Genomic DNA, 21834 nt, shown 5'->3' on the forward strand with positions numbered 1-21834 from the left:
CGGTTCTTCGTGTCTTGCCTTATTCAACCTCCTGTGGTTTGCTGGTTCGTCAAGCGGCCCATATGAAATGTTCGTGCGGCCCATATGTCTTAGCCATATTTTATAAACAGTATACGTCTAGCAACAAACAACCGAATTCAAAAACGTCTACTAACATTAAGACCGCCTTGAGAAAGTAGTTTTCAGATTCAGTGACAAACAAAATTACTTAGAGAGACTAATATTTTAACTTGTGCTTAATTTTAATGGACGTGTGTGAATTCAGCCGTGAGCTAAGTAAACTGGCCGCTTACCTGAGGGGTAGATGGGTAGATAGCCGCGGCCACTGTGGGTTAGGGGATGTGAGAGGGGGAATGATTTATTGTTTGTCTTCCAGTGTCGGCAGTTCAAGGGCGCGCGCAGTCGATCTACTGTGGTATAAATTTTGAAACGGAAGTGCGCCTTACAGAGACTGTCATCTTCAGATGCATTACGTATTTGTAGCAAGGAACATAAAATTAAATCAAGCCCGTTGTAATACAAAGCAATGGGTAAAAAAAATATTACTTTCAAACTATGTAGTACACATTTGTGATCGCGTCTCGTATTTTAAGATGTATTTAAACGTAAGTACAATTTCTGTTCTTAATCAGTTAATCATCCACTCACACAGACAACTCAACATTTCGTCAGGAAATTCAGTATCATAACTTTGGGATCGCTGAAGGTAGTAGCAATGTGAAACAGAGCGCAGTCGACTCGAAATGTTTAGAATGGTGCCCGACTTTTAACGATCAATACTTGGGTGCTGGCGGCATCTTATCGAGGCCTCAGTAGAGCTTGTGTGTTGAGGCGGCATGACATACTACTTTATGGAGGTTATCAATTAATAATAAGATGGGTATATATTCGGCCCGCACGGCCGCGCGGGATAGCCGTGAGGTCTGAGGTGTCTTGTCACGGTTCGCGCCGCTCCCCCGTCGGAAGTTCGAGTCTTCCCTCGGGCATGGGTGCGTGTGTTGTCATTAGCGTAAGTTAGTTTACGTTAGATTAAGTAGTGCGTAAGCCTAGGGACCGATGACCTGAGCAGTTTGGTCTCACAGTCCTTACCACAAATTTTCCAAGCGTGAGTACTGGCTCTTGAGCAAAATAGTTTTGACGCCCACCACTGTAGGCCTTCGAACTGTCTCAGGTTCGTTATCAGCAGCAGCTGTGTTCGTTCTGTCCTTGTGCACCTTTACTTGGGTAGAATGTTCTCCTCGAGGGGTCACCATGCAAGCTCATCCTTGATGGCAACTGGAAAGTATATGTTAAACATAGCTTGTAATCTTCTCAAAAGCGTTGCATTTGTAACTTTTTCGTGTGTTTAGTCTCAGAAAGCTAGCTCAGCAATACGAGATACGTATACGAAGTCCATTCAAAAAATTCCGGAACATTCGTAATTACGCGCCAACTGTGTGTTGAAGCGAAATGTGGTTGGCATCCCTGCACACGTGTGTTTTTATTGTGTAAATAGCGGAAGTTTCATTCTTGTATGTCTGTTAGTAATTGTTCGGTGCTGTATTGAGTAGAACGTTGTGTCGTACAGTTTGCAATTTTCGATATGGCAGAGTTAGAGGAGCAACGCATCTGCATTAAATGTTGCGTGGAACTCAAGAAAACCTATACAGAGATACACCAAACGACGCAGGAAGCCAACGGTGATGAGTGGTAGAAGCGTACTCGGTGTTAGGAATGGTACACACCGTTTAAAAATGGCCGACGACGCTCACATCAGGAACCCCAGTGAAATTGTGCGTGCCAGTCGGACTGACCGAGAGATTTCAGAAGAATGTAACCTTCGTTACTCGTTGTTAAAGCCGTCAGTGGCTCAGAAAGAAGTTCAATATGAATCCACAAAAATTTTTGATCATTTGCCCAAGAATATAAAATGGCTGTCAGGTATAAAAGCAGGATTTAAATGTTACCTAGAATCATTCCGCCGGCCGATGTGGCCGAGCGGTTCTAGGCGCTTCATTCCTGAACCGCGCTGCTGCTACGGTCGCAGGTTCGAATCCTGCCTCGGGCATGGATGTGTGTGATGTCCTTAGGTTAGTTACGTTTAAGTAGTTCTAAGTCTAGGGGACTGATGACTCAGATGTTAAGTCCCATAGTGCCTAGAGCCATTTGAACCATTTTTGAAGAATGTAACATTTCCGTATGTCATGAAGTCGTGACACAGCATCTCAAAATGCATCGTGTTGCCGCCAAGTTCGCCCTAGGTCTCATGAGTCAAGAGGAGATAAGACCTTCGCCTGGCAATCTGTGAAGAGCTTTTGGATCGTACAAATGAGAACGAGATGTTCCTGAAGAGAAAATGGTTCAAATGGCTCTGAGCACTATGCGACTTAACTTCTGAGGTCATCAGTCGCCTAGAACTTAGAACTACTTAAACCTAACTAACCTAAGGACATCACACACATCCATGCCCGAGGCAGGATTCGACCTGCAACTGTAGCGGTCGCTCGGCTCCAGACTGTAGCGCCTAGAACCGCACGGCCACTCCGGCCGGCCTTTCTTAAGAGAATCGTAACTGATGATGAGTCGTGGGTCTGCGGTTATGATGTTGACACCAAGGTTCCCCAACACCAAAAGTAGCTCGTCAACTCAGGTCAAATGTCAAAGTAGTGCTGATAGTTTTCTCTGGCTTTCAAGGATAAGTTGATCATGAATTCGTGCCGCAGGAACAAAATCGATGGTACTGTCGCCACGTGTCTCGGCGCCTGCGAGAAAATGTGAGAAGGAAACGGCCTGAAATGTGGCGAGACAATTCACGGCTCGTGCCTCACGATAACGCACCCGCTCATTGATCCCTGTTGGTGCGTGACTATTGCACAAAAACGATGTCACTGTGCTGCTTCATCCTCCGTACTCTCCAGACCTGGCCCCAGCGGACCTTTTTCTTATTTCCAAACGTTGAAAACCCCGTTGAAAGGACGAAGATTTGTAACGACAGACGAGATAAAAGAAAATTTGCGGACGGCGCTTCGCGCGATCCGGCAAGAGGCACAGCACGACTGCTTCTGAAGTGGAAACGGCGTTGGGAGCGATGTATCAATTGTGGAGGAGAGTATTTCGGAGGCCATGCACAATAGAAGATAAGCGTAGAAAAATTTTGTGTAGTTGCGGAATTTTTCGAACAGACCTCGTATGTAAAAATATAAAGACTTTTATCGGTTTGGTTGTGGCGGTGAGTGAGAGGGGGGGGGGGGGTGAACCTCACCCTGTGCCCAGTGGCGCCCCCTGGCTCGCAGCAGGTGTCTGCAGTTCGGCCGGCAGCGCCTGTGGTTGCGTAATGCCGACATTAGGCGGGCTCACGCGCCGCCACTAACGAGCCAACTCGTGGGCAAGGCACACAGCAATTAGCGCCGCCAATGGCTGCCACGCACCTCCTGCGGGTTCCTCAACACGCGGGCTGCCCGCCGCTCATCTCTAGCGTCCGTTGTACGTGCGGTAGTCAACCTCCTGAGATAACGCTCTTTCCGACTGTGACCTGTCCACGTCTTACGAGGAGAACACGGCAAGTGCCAGAACCCAATTTCCCACAAACTTCCCTCATTGTAAGAGGAGCCAAAGTAAGCGAGCACTTGTCTCAGCTTGTCCGTAGGTATTCTAACGTTTCTGAGAAAACAACATTCAAAGTTTTCGAGATTTTTGTATGGCTTTTAGCGAGTAGGGAATTCAGCCGAAGCGGTTGCAGGTTGCGCAGTGGCCATCGTCGCGGTTTCTCACTTTTGCCTCCCCCCCCCCCCCCTCCTCCCGTGTTCGAAACCTTATCATTTTTGTTTATAAATTGTTGACGGTGAACAGCAATCAGCCACAAATTAGTTTTACGTTACTTTATTCTAAAAACACCGTTACCGGTTTCGAATTTTTTTACATTTCATCACCAGACGGTTTTTTCATGCTTTCATCAAAAATGTTCAAATGTGTGTGAAATCTTATGGGACTTAACTGCTAAGGTCATCAGTCCCTAAGCTTACACACTGCTTAACCTAAATTATCCTAAGGACAAACACATACACCCATGCCCGAGGGAGGACTCGAACCTCCGCCGGGACCAGCCGCACATGCTTTCCTCAATCAGATTATACACTGAATGGTTTTCTGTGAGTTGCCCTAGGATAAACAATAATTTACAGATTACAAATGTGTAACCAAACTGGTTGCGCTACTTACCTGTGTTGAAATGCAACTTACGTGAAATATCGATCTGGTGCATATCTATTAGCAGATGGCTAATTGCGTCATTTTTATTTTTCATGTTTATGTCCATATCTGTAGAAGATGTTTTCATGTGAATCTTGAAATAATCTTGTCCTTACTTTGTCTGCTAATTAAAAAATGAAAGAATGAAAAAACCATTAAAATTGTTTTCGGTACAATTCCAGTACCGTATCTTGATTCATAAGTAATTGCAAGCGCCAGTTTTTTGAAAAATAATTTGTTATGCTTGGTATGCCGCGACATTATTGCCAACGCCCGATATCTTCAGCAGTGTTTTTACGACTTTTCTTTCCCGAGTGACATTCATGCGAAGAAATGTCACTGTGGCAAATCTTTCTTCCCACGATGCTTGTGGCGTTCGGAGTTTCTGTGTTTGGGATGTTTCTGCAATCGGTATCATCCAGGGAATGGACCAAATCTTGCTGAAGAATAAAATGTAAGAAATAAGAACTGATATAAGAATGAAATATAAGCATATGAGAATTTACAAAAAATTGGAAGGCCTGAAAACACTTTACTCACAAATATTATATAGTAAATTTATGACACTTATTGTGAAACTCATTTGTAATTCTACAACTAACGTAACGCCCTTGTATCACCTAACTTGATAAGAAACATTTATGCAGTAACCTTCTACGGATGTAGATAAATGAAAATAATAAAACAAATAAAAACAACCTGGTCTCGAACATAGGACGCGGAAGTCAGAAACCGCGACACTAGCCATTACGCTACCACTTCTGCCAAGCTTTATGTGCACTAAAAGGCATCTAAAAGACGTCGAAAACTTTTGACGATCGCTTTGTCAGAAACGGTCGAGTATTTAGGGGCGAGCGAGACAGATGTTCGCTTATTTTGGCTCCTTTTTCACTGAGCGAGGTGCCTGAGCAATCGGGTCATAGCTCTTGTCGTGTTCTCGTCTTTTTTATCGAAATGATGAGGCTACGCCTTATTAAATAAATATTTACCTAATGAATAGAATTTTTTGTCCAGACGGAATGATTCTAGGTTACATTTAAATCTTGCTTTTATACCTGACAGCCATTTTATATTTTTGGGCAGTTGATCTAAAGTTTTTGTGGATTCATATTGATTTGGGCAACGGCCTTGCCGCAGTGGATACACCGGCTCCCGTGAGATCACCAAAGTTTAGCGCTGTCGGGCGTGGCCGGCACTTGGATGGGCTACCATGCGCTGTTGCCATTTTTCGGGGTGCACTCAGCCTCGTGATGCCGAGAGCGGTGTACTGACCACATGCCCCTCCTATCTGCATCCTCAACTCAGGATGACACGGCGGTCGGATGGTCCCGATGGGCCACTTGTGGTCTGAAGACGGAGTGCATATTGATTTGAGCCTCTGACAGCTGTAACAACGAGTAACAAGGGTTATATTTTTCTTATAGTGTTGTTGATATGGATATAACTCGACTTTTCAAACTGTAATCCATTGTTTATAACGAATTCCATACATTGTTGAGACTATGCCACGTCGAGATGCTGCACTCCGCTGGGCAAAATGAGGTCCAACAGAATGTTAGGAGGTATCCCACAAGTTTTATCACCTCAGTGTGTGTGGAAGAATGTACTATGTTGTTTAATTCTTAAAGGACATTTCGCTCTTGGAAATTTTACTATTAAACCACAACATGATGCACAACGCCTCTCTTGTATCGTCTGCCGTTAGGGTTGGACCTCGGTGAGGATTTGGCGCTTACAATTAGTAAACGAACACTTGACGAAGAGCGTCGCTCCGTAGCGTCTATAAAGAAATGCAAGACTCTGTGTTCTGTGGTAGTTCTGTGTCATGTAATAAATATAAGCTCGCGGGAAGTCGAATCCAGGACAGAACGTAAACGCGCATGATGACCGATATATCATGCGTTAAAACGTATCCAAACGAAGATGGCTACTGCGTTAATACAAAGCGAATGCTGGCCACTTGGCACGCCGCGTAAGCTGAAGGCAGAGGAGGAGGTCAATTTTATCGATCCCGCGAGCGTCCTTGGCGTACGCACATGGTTGACATGTGAGCTCGGCGCCAGCAGAAGAACAGCTGCCGCAACGTAAACAGCGGTCATGCGGCGTGGGAGGGCACCTGTGGCGTACTCTTTCTCATAGCCGCCGCCCTTTATTGAGGCACGAGCACACACTGTAGCTGGCTGTAAGGGGACGTCTAGTCCCAGGTCACACACACGCTAGGCATCTCAGGCCAAACGAACCAAGTCTTTATTCTTCGGCCTCTGTGACCGAGCGGTTCTAGACGCTTCAGTCCGGAACTGCGCTGCTGCTACGGTCGCAGGTTCGAATCCTGCCTCGGGCATGGATGTGTGTGTCGTCCTTAAGTTGGTTAGGTTTAAGTAGTTCTAAGTTATAGGGGACTAATGACCTCAGATGTTAAGTCCCATAGTGCTCAGAGCCATTTTTTTGCATGCTACTCCACAGAATGTGAATGTGGTAAAAACAGACAGTTAGTCATTTTCTTGTCTGCAGCCTATGCCCAACGTCATGCACGCCACAGAATGACATCGATCCTACCAAGGAAGCGCGCGAAGTTACTGCATACTGATCACGCCGCATTTAATTGTACTTGTAATGCTTATAGTACCATGTTTTGGAACATTTTGTATAACTTGTAAGCTATAGTGTGTGTCTCTGACACGAGTATCAAAATATGTGACGTATCAAAATATGTGACGTAAATGACCATGCCATGTCTTTGCATTGACATAGAAGCCTAAATATTTTACATTGCCAAAGAACCGTACAACTTAGTATTAGTATTTGACATAAACTTCAACTTGATACCGTTCCTGAGAAATGGGGTCTCAGGTGACGGACAGAAAGACGAACAAAAAATGTCAAAAACATATTTTTGATGTGATATAATTAGAAATTAAGTTTTCAGATCTTTGTTTTACCTGTGCTGTGAAACCATGCTTCTTGCCAAATTTCGTGATTGTAGGTCAACGGAAAGAACCCAATGTGTTTTGATGAGTGAATTTGCGAGAGTCAAAATATATGACATAAAGGCCGCAGTTTTTGATTGCATTTACTTAGAAGCTTAAATTTCTTTTTACAAAGCTGAGGGATTGTAGACGTAGGTAAATGACACAAATTTCAACTCGATAGCTGTACCCGACCCTGAGAAAAAAAGGGATCTCAAGAGACGGCCAGCGAAATGCTCCTACGAGTCGGGGTTTCGCACACCGTCTGCCGTGGACACTGGTGGCCCGCGGGAAGTGAATAATTCCTCTGCGAAAAACTATTAATAACATGTTTTTACGACATTTTGACGATACTAATTATTTTTAAAAAGCTTATCATGGTTTCTGTATTATTAGCTAAATTTAAAATTGATGTAATCACTGAATAGAGTTTTTGTCATTTTAAAAATATTATTAAACATCAAAATAAACAAGGAGTTTCATCAAAGTACCGGGATTGTGCAAGTGTCCGTCAGAACAAAAGTTTGGGAACCTCTGCTATAAAGATTTCGTTTTACCTATTGCGTTACGAAAACTAATTAAAAAGAACGTATTTTTTGCGTTTTTGTTTTCCTCCAAATTCGAATACATTTTCCTTACCTGTTTTTCTGTGTGATAGCAGTTGAAGAAAAATAATTTAGTGAAAGACAGATGTCGGATGTTGGGGAGTGAAAGACAGGAGACAGGAGTCGTTTCAAGGAAAATAAGTTAGTGAAAGGCAGGTGTCGGTGGGGGTGGGGGTCGGGCAGTGATGCCAGCCGGTACGCAGCGTATCACGTGCTCATGCGATTGATATAATTCACTCAGTGTTTAGCCCTCCTCTCCCCACCCGAGTAACCTACCTCAGCTGGTAAGGCTCGGCACATAGCTACGACGAACATCGCAGCGAGCACGTGGAGAACTGTGGTTGGCTGACGCTCATGGAAGTAAAAAAAGAAGGAGGTAGCACGACGGACTTACGCTGTACTTTGTTTTCAAGCCAAAGTGGGCGGGGCCTGCCGCCGTTTTAAGTAATCCAAAACATTAACAGACTACTATTTACGATTGCTTGTTGTTCGTTATTTCTGTCGTGTGCGCGAAACATCTGTTTAAAGTACTAAAAGTTGTAGAGCTTACACGAATAATGGAGTGTCAGGAAGGCGACTTCCAACGTTTTTCTGTTCTTGATTGCGTATTTGCTCTAGTAAAGCGACACCGTCAGAGTGACGTCACGGGGAAGTGTCACCGCGGTGAACTATGGGAGTATGAATGCAGTGAACTTTATGTTTTATGTTAGTTAAGATGGCGGACATCTGCTTCAAGTTTGTGACGTTATGCCACCTCGACTTCTTCTTCTTCTTCTTCTTCTTCTTCTCTCTCTCTCTCTCTCTCTCTCTCTCTCTCTCTCACTCACTCTTTTTCCCCATGCTGACGCCTTTCCGCTACTGGTACACTCTGAAAGTCACGAAGTTATTGTAATTGAACTATTAACTTTTAATGTGCCTGTCCTGTGATTAAATTATGTTTTATGTATTCCTTGAATATATTATTATGTTAAATTAAATATTACTATTCCAGTGAAATTGTCTGTATGTGGCGTAATATTGCTACAATTGATAATATGGTGCAAACAATCTAGGGACGCTAAGGAAATTCTAGCCACATACGATCGATATCTTACGAACACAACCCATTGTGCCTTCATAATTGTTCACGAAAATAAAGATTCTTTTAGCTGTCACTTAGCTTTTCAACGTGGCAAGTCAAATGCAGAGTCGACTCTTTGTAACGAAAGTCGTTGTCATTTAGACGTAGTACAGGGCACGGCCTATTTCCACCTAATACCTTAAAATGTGGTCATGGGTGACTGGAATTCTAGAGTAGGAAAAGGGAGAGAAGGAAACATAGTAGGTGAATATGGATTGGGGGAAAGAAATGAAAGAGGAAGCCGTCTGGTAGAATTTTGCACAGAGCATAACTTAATCATAGCTAACACTTGGTTCAAGAATCATAAAAGAAGGTTGTATACATGGAAGAAGCCTGGAGATACTGACAGGTTTCAGATATATTATATAATGGTAAGACAGAGATTTAGGAACCAGGTTTTAAATTGTAAGACATTTCCAGGGGCAGATGTGGACTCTGACCACAATCTATTGGTTATGAGCTGTAGATTAAAACTGAAGAAATTGCAAAAAGGTGGGAATTTAAGGGGATGGGATCTGGACAAACTGATTAAACCGGAGGTTGTACGTAGTTTAAGGGAGAGCATAAGGCAACAATTGTCACAAATGGGGGAAAGAAATACAGTAGAAGAAGAATGGGTATCTCTGAGGGATGAAGTAGTGAAGGCAGCAGAGGATCAAGTAGGTAAAAAGACGAGGGCTAGTAGAAATCCTTGGGTAACAGAAGAAATATTGAATTTAATTGATGAAAGGAGAAAATATAAAAATGCAGTACATGAAGCAGGCAAAAAGGAATGCAAACGTCTCAAAAATGAGATCTATAGGAAGTGCAAAATGGCTAAGTAGGGATGGCTAGAGGACAAATGTAAGGATGTAGAGGCTTATCTCACTAGGGGTAACTACAGGAAAATTAAAGAGACCTTTGGAGAAAAGAGAACCACTTTTAAGAATATCAAGAGCTCAGATGAAAACCCAGTTCTAAGCAAAGAAGGGAAAGCAGAAAGGTGGAAGGAATATATAGAGGGTCTATACAGGGGTGACGTACTTGAGGACAATATTATGGAAATGGAATAGAATGTAGATGAAGACGAAATAGGAGATACAATACTGCGTGAAGAGTTTGACAGAGCACTGAAAGACCTGAGTCGAAACAAGGCCCCGGGAGTAGACAGCATTCCATTAGAACTACTGTCGGCCTCGGGAGAGCCAGTCCTGACAAAACTCTACCATCTGGTGAGCAAGATGTACGAGACAGGCGAAATACCCTCAGACTTCAAGAAGAATATAATAATTCCAATCCCAAAGAAAACAGGCGTTGACAGATGTGAAAATTAACGAACAATCAGTTTAATAAACCACAGCTGCTAAATACTAACGCGAATTCTTTACAGACGAATGGAAAAACTAGTAGAAGCCACCCTTGGGGAAGATCAGTGTGGTGTCACTGCCAGACACCACACTTGTTAGGTGGTAGCTTAAATCGGCCGCGGTCCATTAGTACATGTCGGACCCGCGTGTCGCCACTGTGTGATCGCAGACCGAGCGCCACCACACGGCAGGTCTCGAGAGACGTACGAGAACTCGCCCCCAGTTGTACGACGACGTTGCTAGCGACTATACTGTCGAAGCCTTTGCTCTCATTTGCCGAGAGACAGAATAGCCTTCAGCTAAGTTAATGGCTACGACTTACCAAGGCGCCAATTGTATCAGTGCATGTATCTTACGAGTCTCATTTGTATAGTCAAGAGAGATGTACCAAAGGAAGCATTAAAAGTTAAGTATATTCTAAAGCTACGTATTTTCTTTATAGCAGTCATAACTTATCCTGTTCCAGACTTGACGCCAGTCGGCGTGTGTGTACGCGTGCCTTTCGGCTTCCTCCTCAGTGTGGCGTGACTAGCTTGTTACGCCACAACAATCAGTCTGGATTCCGTAGAAATATTGGAACACGTGAGGCAATACTGACCCTACGACTTATCTTAGAAGAAAGATTAAGGAAAGGCAAACCTACGTTTCTAGCATTTGTAGACATAGAGAAAGCTTTTGACAATGTTGATTGGAATACTCCCTTTCAAATTCTGAAGGTGGCAGGGGTAAAATACAGGGAGCGAATGGCTATTTACAATTTGTACAGAAACCAGATGGCAGTTATAAGAGTCGAGGGGCATAAAAGGGAAGCAGTTGTTGGGAAGGGAGTGAGACAGGGTTGTACCCTCTCCCCGATGTTATTCAATCTGTATATTGAGCAAGCAGTAAAGGAAACAAAGGAAAAATTCGGAGTAGGTATTAAAATCCATGGAGAAGAAATAAAAACTTTGAGGTACGCCGATGACATTGTAATTCTGTCAGAGACAGCAAAGGACTTGGAAGAGCAGTTGAACGGAATGGATGGTGTCTTGAAGGGAGGATATAAGATGAACATCAACAAAAGCAAAACGAGGATAATGGAATGTAGTCGAATTAAATCGGGCGATGCTGAGGGTGTTAGATTAGGAGATGAGACACTTAAAGTAGTAAAGGAGTTTTGGTATTTGGGGAGCAAAACAACTGATGATGGTCGAAGTAGAGAGGGTATAAAATGTAGACTGGCAATGCCAAGAGAAGCGTTTCTGAAGAAGAGAAATTTGTTAACATCGAGTATAGATTTAAGTGTCAGGAAGTCGTTTCTGAAAGTATTTGTATGGAGTGTAGCCATGTATGGAAGCGAAACATGGACGATAAATAGTTTAGACAAGAAGAGAATAGAAGCTTTCGAAATGTGGTGCTACAGAATAAAGCTGAAGATTAGATGGGTAGATCACATAACTAATGAGGAGGTATTGAATAGAATTGGGGAGAAGAGGAGCCTTGTGGCACAACTTGACAAGAAGAAGGGACCGGTTGGTAGGACATGTTCTGAGGCATCAATGGATCACAAATTTAGCATTGGAGGGCAGTGTGGAGGGAAAAAATCATAGAGGGAGACCAAGAGATGAATATACTAAGCAGATTCAGAAGGACGTAGGTTGCAGTAAGTACTGGGAGATGAAGAAGCTTGCACAGGATAGAGTAGCATGGAGAGCTGCATCAAACCAGTCTGAGGACTGAAGACCACAACAACAACAACCTTAAAATGACTGGCAAATTCTTCAATAAAACTGCCCTCTCCACCTTTGCCAGAAGAAAAATCGTTAAACAATCTGCGATGAGCCTAACTAACCTGTAAAGCAATAATTTAAATTTTAAATTAAATGTGCCGTGTAACGCTGGCGGGCGGCAGAGCTCTACCGATGCTGTTTTTGCTCCGTTGCAGACCATACCGTACTTCCGAAAATTGACATAGGTTTAACACTTCTTTAGATAAAACTCGGCTGACGTTTTAACTTACTGTCTATTTGACATCAGTTCAGTAAATTACATTACATTGCAGACCTGGATAAGAAGTGTACGTCATAACGCTTCGAAAGACAACCAGAGAGAGAGAGTACCTTTACATACACACTGACGAGCCAAAGAAACTGGTACACCTGCCTGATACCGTGTAGGACCCCAGCAAACACGCAGAACTGCCGCAGCACGATGTGGCATGGACTCGACTAATGGCTGAAGTAGTGCTGGAGGAAACTTACCCCATGAAAAAAAATGGTTCAAATGGCTCTGAGCACTATGGAACTCAACTGCTGAGGTCATAAGTCCCCTAGAACTTAGAACTACTTAAACCTAACTAACCTAAGGACAACACACACATCCAAGCCCGAGGCAGGATTCGAACCTGCGACCGTAGCGGTCGCGCGGTTCCAGACTGTAGCGCCAGAACCGCTCGGCCACCAACGGCCGGCCTTACCCCATGAATCCTGCAGCGCTGTCCATAAATCCGTAAGTGTACGAGGGGGTGGAGGCACGTTGCAAGGCATCCCAGATATGCTCAGTAATGTTCGTGTCTGGGCAGGTTGGCGGCCAGCGGAAGTGTTTCAGTTCAGAAGAGTGTTCCTGGAGTCTCTCTGTAGCAATTATGGACGTGTGGGGTGTCGCATTATCCTGCTGGTATTGCCCAAGTGCGTCGAAATGCGCAATAGAACATGAATGGATGCAACTGATCGGACGGGATTCTTACGTACGTGTCACCTGTCAAGAGTCGTATCTAGATATATCAGCGGTCCCATACCATTTCAACTGCACCGGCCCCATACCATTGCAGAGTCTCCACCAACTTGAACAGTCCCCTGTTGACATGCAGGATCCATGAATTCATGAGGTTGTCTCCACACCCGTACACGTCCACCCGCTTGATACTATTTGAAGAAAGACTCGTCCGACCTGGCAGCATGTTTCCCGTCAATTGTCCAATGTCGGTGTTGACGCGCCCAGGAGACGCGTAAAGGTTTGCATCGTGCAGTCATCAAGGCTACACGTGGGCCTTCGGCTCCGAAGGCCCATATCGGTGTTGTTTCGTTGAATGATTCGCACGCTGACACTTGTTGATGGCCCAGCACTGAGATCTGCGGAAGGGTTGCACTTCTGTCACCTTGAACAATTCTCTTTAGCCGTCATTGGTCCCGTTCTTGCAGGATCTTTTTCCGGCCTCAGCGATGCCGGAGATTTGATGTTTTACCGGATTCCTGATATGAAAGATACACTCGCGAAATGGTCATACGGGAAAATCCCCACTTCATCGCTACATCGGAGATGCTGTGTCCGTACGCTCGTGCTCCGACTATAACACCACGTTCAAACTTATTTAAATCTTGGTAATCTGACGTTGCGGCAGCAATACCCGATCTAACAACTGCGCCAGACACTTGTTGTCTTATTAGGCATTCCCGACCACACCACCGTATTCTGCCTGTGTAAATATCTCTGTATTTGAATACGCGTGGCTCGACCAGTTTGTTTACCGCTTCAGTGCAAAAACCGGTTGCAGACAGCAGGTGCACACTTTTTTTAATTTTTGTGTATCTCACTTTACTTGCAAAATATATTATTATTGCATATTGGTATGCGGACACTATCAACTCTGCGGTATCTGTAAGTCAAAATGTTCTATCCGAAGTTTTTTCCACCGTTAATGTTAAATACCTTCTAACTTAAATCACTTAAAAAGCAAGTCTTCTGGTCCAGATTGTATACCAATTAGGTTTCTTTCGAAGTATGCTGATGCATTAGCTCCATACTTAATTATATACAACCGTTCGCTCGACGAAAGATCCGTACCCAAAGACTGGAAAGTGGCACAGGTCACACCTATATTCAAGAAAGGTAGTAGGAGTAATCCACAAAATTACAGGCCCATATCGTTAACGTCGATGTGCAGCAGGATTTTAGGACATATATTGTATTCGAACATTATGAATTACCTCGAAGGAAACGGTGTAATGACACACAGTCAACATGGGTTTAGAAAACATCGTTCCTGCGAAACACAACTAGCTCTTTATTCAAATGAAGTGCTCAGTGCTATTGACAAGGTATTTCAGATCGATTCCGTATTTCTGGATTTCCGGAAGGCTTTTGACACTGTGCCACACAAGCGGCTCTTAGTGAAATTGCGTGGTTATGGAATATCGTCTCAGCTATGTGACTGGATCTGTGGTTGTCTGTCAGAGGGGTCACAGTTCGTTGTAATTGACGGAAAGTCATCGAGGAAAACAGAAGTGATTACTGGCTTTCCCCAATGTAGGGTTATAGGCCATTTGCTGTTCCTTATGTGTATAAACGATTTGGGAGACAATCTGGATTGGATTGTTTTGGGGGAGGAGACCAGACAGCGAGGTCATCGGTCTCATCGAATTAGGGAAGGAAGCCGGCCGTGCCCTTTCAAAGGAACCATCCCGGCATTTGCCTGGAGCAATTTAGGGAAATCACGGAAAACCTAAATCAGGATGGCCGGACGCGGGATTGAACCATCGTCCTCCCGAATGCGACTCCAGTGTGCTAGCCACTGCGCCACCTCGCTCGGTGGAGCAGCCGTCTTCGGTTGTTTGCAGATGACGCTGTCGTTTATCGACTAATAAAGTCATCAGAAGATTGAAAACAAACTACAAAACGATTTACAAGAAATATCGGAATGGTGCGAAAAGTGGCAGTTGACCTTAAATAACGAAAAGTGTGAGGTCATCCACATGAGTGCTGAAAGGAACGCGTTAAACTTCGGTTACACGATAAATCAGTCTAATCTAAAAGCCGTAAATTCAACTAAATACCTAGGTATTACAGTTACGAACAATTCAAATTGGAAGGAACACATAGAAAATGTTGTGGGGAAAGCTAACCAAAGACTGCGTTTTATTGGCAGGTCACTTAGAAAATGTAACAGACCTGCCTACACTATGATTGTCCGTCTTCTTTTAGAATACTGCTGCGCGGTGTGGGATCCTTACCAGATAGGACGGAGTACATCGAGAAAGTTCCAAGAAGGGCAGCTCGTTTTGTACTATCGCTAAATATGGGTGAGAGTGTCAGAAATGATACAGGATTTGGGCTGGACATCATTAAAAGAAGGCGTTTTTCGTTGCGACGGAATCTTCTGACGAAATTCCAATCACCAACTTTCTCCTCCGAATACGAAAATATTTTGTTGACACCGACCTACATAGGGATGAACGATCACCACCATAAAATAAGGGAAATTAGAGCTCGTACGCAAAGAAATAGGCGTTCATTCTTTCCGCGCGCTATTCGTGATTGGAATTATAGAGAATTGTGCCGGCCGGAGTGACCGAGCGGTTCTAGGCGCTTCAGTCCGGAACCGCGCTGCTGCTACGGTCGCAGGTTCGAATCCTGCCTCGGGCACGGGTGTGTGTGATGTCTTAGGTAAGTTAGGTTTAAGTAGTTCTAAGTTCTAGGGGACTGATGACCTCAGATGTTAAGTTCCATAGTGCTCAGAGCCATTTTAAAGAATTGTGAAGGTGGTTCGACGAACCCTCTGCCAGGCACTTAAATGTGATTTGCATAGTACCCATGTAGATGTAAATGTACAACTGTAACTTTAAATACCTCTTTATTGCATTAGTTGTCAAGGTATGTGTACTTAGACAGAGCAGCGACAGTAAGTGTGTAGTAACGGCTGGATGCAGACGTGGTGGCTGATTAGTACGTCGGCGGCGGCCGCTACCTGAGAGAAACTGTCGCAGCCCCAGCTGGCGGGCCTTCCGCGGTGCAGCTGTGCGACCCTTGGCAGGCCCTTCTTTTTCTCTTTTGGCTGCTCAGTTCCCCTGCCCCCTAGAGCGTGTGGGCTGGCGGCAGCTGTTTGGCGCGACAGCTGCGTACCGCGTGGGCGTACGCTCCGAGCTCGGGTCGACTAATCTCTCTCTCTCCCCCTCTCTCTCTGTCTCTCCCCTCCCCCGCCCTCTCCCTCTCCCTGCCATCCCTCCCGCCTCTGTGCAGGCTAAGCTGTCAGCAAAGCCGTCCACCCGGCAATTAGCGGTCTGGCTGCATTCTTGAGATAAGCGGTTCAGGCAAATGCCAGCCAGATAAGGGGCTAGCTCTGGGCTTCTTCACTTCTCGGAACAGAGGCTGTACGCTTCGCTTACCTGCTTCCTGTCAACTCGGCGTTTGACCGTGCTCTGAGCTGACACGTCGACTGTTTGCCGTCAAAATTCATTTCGTTTTGAATGTGCCTCCCGTGCTCTCGCTCGTCATATACGACTTACCGGAGAAACTGAAAGATAAGAAATACAATTATACATAATTTCCCTCGCATACAATGAGGAAATGTTTCGAGGCATGTCGTACGACACTTGTTCCCAAACGAATACGTTCCAACTAGGCACTAGTCCCAACGTGGTTCAGCGACCTACTGCTGCTTCCACACATCCACGAAGCGGCCCCCAGACCGACAATAATGTTGTGCAAGGATTAGATTAGATGAGATTAGTCGTTCCATAGATCCGTGCTGAGGAGATCCTCGTGGATGTGGAACATGTCAATTTCTTTAAAAAAATTTTAAAGCTGAAATAACAATACTAATAGTATGAATATATACAATACATCATTTGTTTCTATTAAAAAATTCGTCAATCGAGTAGAAGGAGTTGGCCACTAGTAAGTCTTTCAGGCTCCTTTTAAACTGATCTTTATTTGTAACTAAATTTTTTATGTTTGCTTGCAAATTATTGAAGATGAGTGTTCCTTAGTAGTGGACCCCTTTTTGAACTAAAGTAAGTGCTTTTAAGTCCTTGCGCAGATCATTTTTGTTCCTGGTATTGTATGTATGAACTGAGCTGTTTGTTGGAAAAAGAGATATATTATTTAGGACAAATTTCATTAAGGAGTAAATATACTGAGGGGCAGTAGTTAGTATACTCAGTTCTTTGAAGAGGTTTCTACAGGACGCCCGTGAATTTATTCCACAAATAATACGTATTACACGCTAAATGTTCTTCCTAGACTCCTGAATAAAAAATGTGCAGTAATATTGTGTAATACTTGGTTTGCTTTGAAATGTAAGACAATAAAGACGCTACTACTGTAGTTGTTGCTATACTTTGTTGCAAGCAAAAGAAAGAAAGGTCATGAATGAAACTTCAGCACTACATCTACATCCATGCTCCGCAAGCCACCTGACGGTCTGTGGCTGAGGTTACTTTGAGTACCTCTATGGGTTCTCCCTTCTATTCCAGTCTCGTATTGTTCGTGGAAAGAAAGATTGTCGGTATGCCTCTGTGTGGGCTCTAATCTCTCTGATTTTATCCTCATGGTCTCTTCGCGATATATACGTAGGAGGGAGCAATATACTGCTTGACTCCTCGGTGAAGGTAAGTTCTCGAAACTTCAACAAAAGCCCGTACCGAGCTACTGAGCTTCTCTCTTGCAGAGTCTTCCACTGCAGTTTATCTATCATCTCCGTAACGCTTTCACGATTACTAAATGATCCTGTAACGAAGCGCGTTGCTCTCCGTTGGATCTTCTCTATCTCTTCTATCAACCCTATCTGGTACAGATACTACGCCGGTGAGCAGTATTGAAGCAGTGGGCGAACAAGTGTACTGTAACCTACTTCCTTTGTTTTCGGACTGCATTTCCTCAGGATTCTTCCAATGAATCTCATTCTGGCATGTGCTTTACCGACGATTAATTTTATATGGTCATACCATTTTAAATCACTCCTAATGCCTACTCCCAGATAATTTATGGAATTAACTGTTTCCAGTTGCTGACCTGCTATATTGTAGCTAAATCATAAAGGATCTTTCTTTCTATGTATTCGCAGCACATTACACTTGTCTACATTGAGATTCAATTGCCATTCCCTGCACCATGCGTCAATTCGTTGCAGATCCTCCCGCATTTCAGTACAATTTTCCATTGTTACAACCTCTCGATATACTACAGCATCATCCGCAAAAAGCCTCACTGAACTTCCGACGTTAACCACAAGGTCATTTACATATCCTGTGAAAAGCAACGGTCCTACGACACTCCCCTGCGGCACACCTGATATCACTCTTACTTCGGAAGACTTCTTTCCATTGAGAATGACATGCTGCGTTCTGTTATCTAGGAACTCTTCAATCCAATCACACCATTGGTCTGATAGTCCGTATTCTCTTAATCTGTCCATTAAACGACTGTGGGGAACTGTATCAAACGCCTTGCGGAAGTCAAGAAACACGGCATCTACCTGGGAACCCGGGTCTATGGCCCTCTGAGTCTCGTGGACGAATACGCGAGCTGGGCTTCACACGATCGTCACTAGGGGACTTCTAAAACAAAACTACCAAGTATGGCAAGCCAGGCTACCTGCTCCATTATATTTCAAAGGGACACAGATGTGTGACTCTGCTTTTCAACATGGTCACGAAGTCTCTGTGTAAACAACGTCGGAACGTTCTACCAGTCAGTGAATTTCTTGGCTGTAGATAACTGCTGCTTAGGCACGAAGACGTTCTAGAATCTCCTCGTTTTGGAAGAAAGCTTTCCAAGTTGTTTCAGTTTGTTAAAAGATGTAAATCTCATGGTGTAAGATGTGAACCTCCTAATCACCATCGCCCACGTCTGTGCGGCCTTGTTCAAATTGTTGCCACAATTTCACTACGGCTGGGATCTGAATCTGTGTGCAGTTAAGACGTAGATGCTCACAAGAATTGTACTGACCCGCTTATTTCAAGTTGGGAGTAAGTTTATAGTTGCCGCCCCATTTCACTCCCACACTGTGACGCAACTGTTATCCGCACCGTAGCAGAACTGTGTCTGTAGCAAACCCGGAACATCTACTAGCTTGTGACAATGTGCCACTCTTGTTGAGCAATTATCTTAGCGTAGCACGGTATGGTTAACATACTTTCTGAACTCACTACGTATAACGAGCGTAAAAAATTCTCTCGTGAGAACCTGTTGAAAGGATTGAGGTTGAACGAGACAAATGATAATCAGCAGCATGGAATAACGTCCTGTCTGTGCCGACCACTTTGTCGTACCCAAGAAAACGTATCTCTTAAAAATACCTCAGTGCTGGTTCCACTTTTTCAACAGTGCTTCTAACACTTTTAAGTCACTTCTGTGTTTAACTTAACTGCCTTGATGTGCCCAGGACTTAACATCCGAACTTGTCTAAAGTGATGTGATCACATACAGTAAATACGAGAATCTTAAGGAAATCCGATTCATCCACCAAAGAGGTGACTTACGAAACACTCGTTAGACCGATTATTGCGTGTTGTTCATCACACTGGGACACTTGTAAAGTAGGATTAATAGAAGAGATAAAGAAGATACAACGAAGAGCGGTGCGTTTCGTCACGGGATTGTTTACCCGGCGCGAGAGCGTTCCGTAGAGGCTCAACAAACTCCAGTGGCAGATGCTACAAGGCAGGCTACAGTAATTTCAAGAAACCTTTAGCATGTCTTGTGTTGACCGTATTTAATTGATAAAAGCATTGAAACTTTCTCTCTGTGCATAATAGCGCGGTTAACCATTCCTCTGGAATCGTGTAGTTGCTTCACTGACAGCAGTAACTAAAGAGTTTGTCGGAGACATTCGGAGTAATTGAAAGTCGTTCAGCACATGTCTTTGCCAGATTAACATGTATTTATTTATTTATGGCTTATTTAGGTATCGCAAAATGTCAGAGGTGTGGTTAACTACGCTGTTACGGCAAAAAATTTAGTTTTCGAGGCAGTCAGTAAATCGAGGCGAACAAGTGACATGTTTTATGAGAAAGCAACAATTTACCAAAGCAGTGACGCATATGGATTAGAAAAAGCGAAGGAGTAATTAAAGAGCAGCCGAGGATGGCAACGTTTGGGGATAACAAAGTATATACATCAAATCCCATATTGTTGACTGCCAAGATTAGTTAACTATGCATTGTGTGGTCGTTGTGTAGGACGATTGTTAGGGAACTGCCGCAGTTACAGAACGACGACATAAAATGATCAAAAGTGTCGAGGAATGACGGAATACATATTCTGAACGTTATTTTATCAGGGGCGAGCATGTCAATCAGGCCAAATTACGGTGAGCGTTGGGAAAAATCATCCCGCCGTGGCACCAGGTTGAAAGTACTCGCTTGGCAAAACTCCGTGTCCTGCTGCGTGAAGAACCGTGTAAGTACCTGCTGCACATCCTCGTCCGACAGCAATCTTTGACCCTTCAGGGTCGGTTCTAAGGGACCCAAGCCGCGATAATCACGTGGGAAGAGGTCAGGACTATACGGCGACTGCTCGAGTCTCTCCCAGTTGAGTTGGCGTAACTTCTGCGTTACGACATATACGATGTGGGGACGTGCGTTATCATGAAGCAGCGGCACCCCATTTCGCATCATTCAGTTTTCAACAGACGTGCTGTCCCTTATACAAACACATTCTTCAGTCTCCGACGTATGTCTACAGGTGTTTGTCTTTCGACAGCCGAGAAAAGAATAACAGCGCTTGGTCCTTTTTGGGCGCATTTGATATTAACGTCGCCATTGTTCACGTTTCTCTATTTACCGCACGCACGTTGGAAAGACACGATTGCGACACTAATCCCTTGCCTACATGTCGATGCTTGTATACATCGCATCGGCGTCGTGGTACGTTGTATGTACACTGCTACAGCGCACTCAGACGGAAATTTTTGATGGTCTCTTTATAATTTTTCCTAGAAGTACACACATATATCGCTGCAGACAAATGTGATAATAGGGAATTTGTAGAAAACTACCTGTGGTTGTATAAACGAGACACTCCTAATTCCAGCAGATTAAATGATGAAATACTTATATACTTATAAAAGTGTGTACGCCTTCGTGGTGGTTCTGATTGACGGTCAAATCTTCTTGGTTATTAGGACTCGCCATATTCCTCTTCAGCATCTTCTTGGGACTCTGGACACCAGAAGATTCTGAGGAAGACGCCACCAGAGGTGTCGAAACGTCGAGTTTGCGGAACTTGTAGAGGAATACAGCGTAGTCAGATCACATAGCTTTTACCTTCAATAAAATATGTACTATACGGAGTGGAGTAAAACAACCTGACAATAAGGTCACGTCAGGGTAGGAGATGTCGAATCCAGCAAAATTTTTCAAATTACGAGGCTGGAAATGCACCGTTGTGCAGCTACTGGCATAAAACCACGGCGAATGAGCGACGACTACTCCGAAGTTTATCTGGTAACTGAAAGTGTTAGGATGGGTCCAGGGGCGATTCTAGAAGTCGGTTCAGGGGGGGGGGGGGGGGATGTGGCTTAACAAAAGGAGAGCTGGGGTCATCCACCGACAAATTTATAAAATTTGGTGTTGCTTAAAGTAGTTTTTGGTAACTGTTTTGGAGTTCAGGGTTAAAAAATATGTATTAATAAATAATAAGACGCCTGCTTTAAGTTAAATGATATTTATTGGTTTAAATAGTAAGCTGTTTGTCACTCTTATTCTTTTGTTAAAATGTATTTGAAATACTTTGCAACCTGTACTGCTGCATAATTATTTAAAAAAATGATTGAATCTTTTGGAGTAATATATTCGCTGATTTCTGAATTCATT

The 21834-nt window shown here is 43.9% G+C and overlaps 1 protein-coding gene and 1 long non-coding RNA gene across 3 annotated transcripts in view; one reads left to right on the top strand and one right to left on the bottom strand.

Annotated features, from left to right (window-relative positions):
- Positions 1-21834, top strand: part of LOC126195224 (myristoylated alanine-rich C-kinase substrate) — a 495457-nt gene that overhangs the window by 262264 nt on the left and 211359 nt on the right. The gene's annotated exons all lie outside the window — the stretch shown is intronic.
- LOC126195227 (uncharacterized) overlaps positions 1-21834 on the bottom strand; it is a 386656-nt gene that overhangs the window by 230649 nt on the left and 134173 nt on the right. The gene's annotated exons all lie outside the window — the stretch shown is intronic.

This window comes from Schistocerca nitens, chromosome 7 (genome assembly GCF_023898315.1).
Source record: "Schistocerca nitens isolate TAMUIC-IGC-003100 chromosome 7, iqSchNite1.1, whole genome shotgun sequence".
Taxonomy (NCBI): Eukaryota; Metazoa; Arthropoda; class Insecta; order Orthoptera; family Acrididae; genus Schistocerca; species Schistocerca nitens.